The 6,656-nt window shown below is 36.2% G+C and overlaps 1 pseudogene; it reads left to right on the forward strand.

Annotated features, from left to right (window-relative positions):
- Nucleotides 1-5,730: 5,730 nt before the first annotated feature.
- The window catches only part of LOC118735250, a 19,161-nt pseudogene continuing 18,235 nt past the window's right edge, over nucleotides 5,731-6,656 (forward strand).

The raw sequence follows: 6,656 nt of genomic DNA on the forward strand, positions 1-6,656 counted from the left end.
CCTTTTCAAGAACTCTAGAACTATTGGAAGGCTACTCAGAACAACTTTTTTTTTTCGTTTTGCGTCATACCGTATGCCAACTTCCCAGACATAATTTCTCCGGCTGTTTGCTATCGCAACCGGCTAAATCTAGCCGGAAAACGGCTAAAATGGCAACACTGGTTCTTACGCTGTATCGTTTAAAGCTCAGTTAGTCTAGACTTAATTTCCGTAACGTAACTTAACTAAATATTTCGGCCAACCTGTTATATGAGAAACTGTGTTGGCGGTTAGTTAAAACTTAACTTAGCGTAAGAAACTTAAGAACCTGTAGATTTTAGGTTCTTAAGTTACGGTCTTACGGAAATTGAGAGCGGTGAGAGAATCAGGCTTGGCAGACTCTCGTTTTTGTATTTCTTAAAAATAAATGAAAGCAAACATTGTTGTTTGCATGAATTTTTTTGATGTGGCATTTAAGGCGGCGAACTGTTAAACAGCTGAAAAAGAAAATACAAAAACAAAATATTTCCGCTCTTGGCTTAAGTTGACGTGTTGAGTAATCATTGATGATTTCTTACGGTAAGTTAAATTAAGTTAAGTCTAGACTAACTGAGCTTTTAGTCGTTGGCTAGAGAGCAACGAATCAACATCGTGTTTGGCTGTTGCGCGTTGTTTCTTGTATGCAAAAATGCCTTGCGAGAAATATTACATGCTTGAAAATGCTTTTGGTGGCATGCAATGCTTTTTCTGTTATAAGTCATTTAAAAAATAAAGAATAAGCTATTCAAAGACAGACGGAAAAGAAGTTAATTTTTTTTTCAAAGAATTAAAAGGTGGTTGTTAAAGGGAATATGTATGCGATTAAAAGATATTTTTAATCATTTCATAATGATATGGAAAATTTTGATGAACATGAATTCCATTTTTACAACGCTTGTATCAACTTGCAATGTAATATGTCCAGACCCCCATTTCCTATAAATATAGCAAATGTATTTATGGCAAACCTAGTCTAGATATCAACCTCGTCGTAGGTATCATGTCAAAGACATAGTAAATTTTAACGTTTACCAATTCAGTTTTATTCAAACCAAATAGTTTGCCTGCTTGCTCATATGTGAAAAGATTAGCTTGACTACTTACTCATATGTAAAAGATAGCTCGCACGAAAAAACAATATATGGCACTCCAATCAAAAATTATTACAGATGTGTTAGTAACACCATAAAATTTGCGTTTGCGTTGGAGTTTCGGTCACGCTGGTCTTGCTGGGTGTATATACATACGTACAAGCATGATAAAAATATAGCAAGGTAGACCGTTCTCTCAATTCGTCGGCCATGATTTTTTTTTTGAAGTTTGCCAACATTTTAAAATCATATAAAAGTGAAAATAAAAAAATGAAGTTGTTCGAAATTGTTGTTGCTTGAATTTGAAAATGAAAATGTGTGTGTGAGTTTGTGAGTAAATTTAAAAATTAAATTGTTTGGAAACGTCAAGAATTTGAAAAGTGACTCTCAGCGGTTCTACCTTACTATATTTTTATCATGCGTACAAGCATACATATGAGTGTATGTACCCTGCAGGGAAACGGCAAACTAGTGAATGAAATTTCTAGTTCCGTACCAAGAATGATAGAATACAAGATTGCGCCGTCCTGGCCGTTGACATTTGTGTACCACAAGTAAACAAAGAATAAGCGAAAAGAAGAACGAGTAGAAACTGAAAAAACTTCAATTTATAGCGAAAAACGTTACGTTTTAGTGCACTCCATTGATTTGCAACTGAGGCTGCTTCAGCAAACGTTTAAGTTCACTCCATTGCTTTGCAATTAAGGCTGCTGCAGAAAACTGCGGGATTGATTAGTTAACTTGCTAATGGAGGCTGCTTGGAGCAGAAGCAAAATCATTCTGAGGAAATGCTGTTAATATAATAATAGAGAGACATTTCGGGAACGACTTTGCCGTGCCCTATGTATACAAAATGCAGCGATTGGTCCCAGCGGTACAATTGCATCTACGCTTCTTGCATCTTGACGGCTGTCGCAATTTAACACACAGCACTCCATTGTATTAGTTTTTACGCAGTCTTCAACTCAAAAATCAACCACAAATTGCAAATTAACACAATTTAAACTGATTTTTCACATATAATTAAAATTTCTCTTTCGCTGATTTGTAAACAAAGGTTTATTTACAAAAAAGGTTATTTTACCACAACTGTCAAAATCGGCAAAACCAAAGTAGCGGTATCACTGACGGCGCCGCCTTTGTTCGCTGCACCGTGGTTCCGTACTAGATCTTTATCGCGAAAAACGAACCAGTCCGATAGTAACTAACGGGTGATTTTTTAAGAGCTTGATACCTTTTTTTTTAAAAAAAACGCATAAAATTTGCAAAATCTCATCGGTTCTTTATTTGAAACGTTAGATTGGTCCATGACATTTACTTTTTGAAGATAATTTCATTTAAATGTTGACCGCGGCTGCGTCTTAGGTGGTCCATTCGGAAAGTCCAATTTTGGGCAACTTTTTCGAGCATTTCGGCCGGAATAGCCCGAATTTCTTCGGAAATGTTGTCTTCCAAAGCTGGAATAGTTGCTGGCTTATTTCTGTAGACTTTAGACTTGACGTAGCCCCACAAAAAATAGTCTAAAGGCGTCAAATCGCATGATCTTGGTGGCCAACTTACCGGTCCATTTCTTGAGATGAATTGTTCTCCGAAGTTTTCCCTCAAAATGGCCATAGAATCGCGAGCTGTGTGGCATGTAGCGCCATCTTGTTGAAACCACATGTCAACCAAGTTCAGTTCTTCCATTTTTGGCAACAAAAAGTTTGTTAGCATCGAACGATAGCGATCGCCATTCACCGTAACGTTGCGTCCAACAGCATCTTTGAAAAAATACGGTCCAATGATTCCACCAGCGTACAAACCACACCAAACAGTGCATTTTTCGGGATGCATGGGCAGTTCTTGAACGGCTTCTGGTTGCTCTTCACTCCAAATGCGGCAATTTTGCTTATTTACGAAGCCATTCAACCAGAAATGAGCCTCATCGCTGAACAAAATTTGTCGATAAAAAAGCGGATTTTCTGCCAACTTTTCTAGGGCCCATTCACTGAAAATTCGACGTTGTGGCAGATCGTTCGGCTTCAGTTCTTGCACGAGCTGTATTTTATACGGTTTTACACCAAGATCTTTGCGTAAAATCTTCCATGTGGTCGAATAACACAAACCCAATTGCTGCGAACGGCGACGAATCGACATTTCACGGTCTTCAGCAACACTCTCAGAAACAGACGCAATATTCTCTTCTGTACGCACTGTACGCATTCGTGTGGTTGGTTTAATGTCCAATAAAGTAAACTGAGTGCGAAACTTGGTCACAATCGCATTAATTGTTTGCTCACTTGGTCGATTATGTAGACCATAAATCGGACGTAAAGCGCGAAACACATTTCGAACCGAACACTGATTTTGGTAATAAAATTCAATGATTTGCAAGCGTTGCTCGTTAGTAAGTCTATTCATGATGAAATGTCAAAGCATACTGAGCATCTTTCTCTTTGACAGCATGTCTGAAATCCCACGTGATCTGTCAAATACTAATGCATGAAAATCCTAACCTCAAAAAAATCACCCGTTACATCCCCACAAGTTTAAGATCAGCGAAATGTGGTATGTATTTTTAAAAAACTATTTTTCAATTACTTTAGTATCTATTGCAAAATTGTATACTGACAAGACTAAAAAGTAGAAAATAAAAAAAATAAAAAATAACTTTTTAATATACAACGCTTTTATAAATGGACTAAAAAGTAGAAAATAATACTTCTCAGTCCCACAGAATTTGTTTTGATAACTTTTGATTTTAAAATTTTAGCAAAAGTCATTATAAACAACTAATGACATTGAAAATGAAAAGCGAAGGGCGCATTTAATAGGCCTGATTTGAAATTGGAGAGCAATATATGTATGTATGTGGGTATATTAATAACGACCGCTTAAAATCGATCTCAAATTTGTACTTTCGCTGTAGAAATTTTAGGTCTATGTTATGTATGTAGTTTGAATATTGTCAATTAAATCTAATGCTTTTTATTGCATGCGCTCCACGTTTTTCGTTTTCAATCTCACAAATGATTTATAATGACTTTTGCTAAAATTTCAAAATCAAAAGTTATCAAAACAAATTCTATGGGACTGAGATATATTATTTTACAACGCTTTTATCAACTTGCAATGTTGTATGTCCAGTACGCTTTGAATGTTGTATGTCCAGACCACCATTTATACTAGCTGCATTTTTTTGTAAGTGAGCGACAAAAGAACGCTCAACTCGGGTAAAATTTCGTTTTAGCTACTTAAGCAACCCTGTTGGTAGCTGGTAAGAAAATGTGATTAGTTTAACGGGATTTAAATACAAAAACCGATTTGAATGAGTAATTATGCGAGGTATTTGCGTAATATATATACTCTTTTAAAATATAACTCACGTATAAAAGGAAGAAGAAATATCCCTCTCCAATTTCCCATTAAAAATTCACAATAGAGCAGTTTTTTCACTTACCAACACTACTAGCCTTCAGGTCGCGTATTTTTAACCGACCTGGCTGAGCTCGGATAAATAGCCGAGTTTGTGTTGTTGCTTTGCGTGTATTTCGTCATTTAAGCGAGTGTTCTTTTGGAGCTCGGTTGCTAAAGAATGCACCTACTATGACTGTAGCAAAGCTATTTATGGCAAATTCTAGATATCAACCTAGTCTAGATATCAACCTCGTTGTAGGTATCATATCAAAGACATCGTAAATTTTAACGTTTACCAATTCAGTTTTATTCAAACCAAATAGTTTGCCTGCTTGCTCATATGCAGAGGTGGGCACTACCACAAACAAGCGTGAGCTAAAAGTGAGCATGTGTTAGTGTACCTAATTCATTTTGCATGCTGTCGTGTTCTCATCGCTGCACTCTCGCTTGTATACGTACACGCAACGCTTACGCTCTTTTAGCACCTGCTAACTCTCTGCCCATGCCTGCTCATATGTGAAAAGATTAGCTTGACTACTTACTCATACGTAAAAGATAGCTCGCACGAAAAAACAATAGATGGCACTCCAATCAAAAATTATTACATATTATTGTATGTACCCTGCAGGGAAACCGCGAACTAGTGAATGAAATTTCTAGTTCCGTCCTAGATCTTTATCGCGAAAAACGAGCCAGTCCGATAGTAACTACATCCCCACAAGTTTAAGGTCAGCGAAATGTGGTAGGGGAACTTCGGGTATTGTGGTATAGGTTTTATTATGTATCAACTAACAGCCACAGCTTATGTATGTAAGTCCGATTTTAACGAGTAGTAGCTAATTCTTATCGCTCGAGCATTACGTAGAAGATGCTTTACTGTGGAATTTGTTTAACAGCCAATAAAAGAAAATATATCACAAAATTTGAAAAATCGAAAAATGGCCAACTCAGAAAACTGGAGTGTAATATGGTACAGGTATGCTGTTTAATGTGGTATACTATACCATATTACCGGATGTAGGCAATGTCATAAAAAAATGTAGTAGTATTTAGTTAGCCTGTTCAGTATTCCTTTTTTTAGATGAATAGCAATAATACGGGTACACATATGTATGTAAAATTTATTTAAAAAAAATAAAATAATATCAGAAATTACACGTAAAGTAAGAAGCCTCCTTGGCATTAAATGTGTTGCGATCAGGTAAACCTAAGATAATTACATAAAAAAGTATTCAAAAAGTTAATCATCTTACAAATGTTAATCTGCACAAGACTCGCAAATGAAAATTGGATTTTTTCTGGGGATACAGACAATGTGCGCCCATACCATGTCGCATTGTAGGCATGCACTCCATTCGGATGTTGTTTTTTCGTCCTTCCAGGATTTTTCGCAAAAGGCACAGATAGCTTCGTTCGGTGGCGTGTCAACAAAATTTTCTTGATCCGATTCCGCGTAAACTACACTGATATCGAGTCACTGCTTAGGTCTTCAGTTTTTGCTTTCCGAGTATGTTGAATTGGTTTTTTTAAAGTCTTTTTCTCCTTTTTAATTTTGCCTTTTCCTTGATTTCCTTTCCTCTCAATACTGTCTTCTAATTGATTTTTGTATGGTGATTTGGTCAATACTGTAGCTGATTTTCTTCCCCTGCCAGTGGAAATCGGCTGTCTAACTTTTGGCAATGGTGAAATTTGCCACGCCTAAACGAATCCCTTGCTATTCGATGCCACAAGTTCTGAGGAAGTGATAGGATCCGGGTTTCTTATTTGTGGCAATGGTGAAATTCGCACAGCCTCAAATTTTTTATAAATTTTATTTTTTTAACCTTTTTGACCGCAAATATCGTAAATAAAAACTCAATTTAATTTTGTAAATCAAATTTTTTGTTTATTTTCTACCGATGCATTTCGGTTGGCAACTGAGCAACCATCATCAGCCAGCGTCAAGTGAACACTAATCAAAAAAGACAAAAGTTGACAGTGTAATGGAAACTTATTAGACGCTTACAACTATACATACATAAAAACATAAGTGTGAAAGCGCAAATGGCATTACAAAAATAAACAAAGCGACAAGTGGAGGTTCTGAACAAACATGTAAACAAACATTTTACTTTTTTATACAATTAAATAAAAGAGATTCAATTGCTCCGG

Source organism: Rhagoletis pomonella, unplaced genomic scaffold (genome assembly GCF_013731165.1).
Source record: "Rhagoletis pomonella isolate Grant_MI unplaced genomic scaffold, Rhpom_1.0 Rhpom_scaffold_00003, whole genome shotgun sequence".
NCBI classification, from domain to species: domain Eukaryota; kingdom Metazoa; phylum Arthropoda; class Insecta; order Diptera; family Tephritidae; genus Rhagoletis; species Rhagoletis pomonella.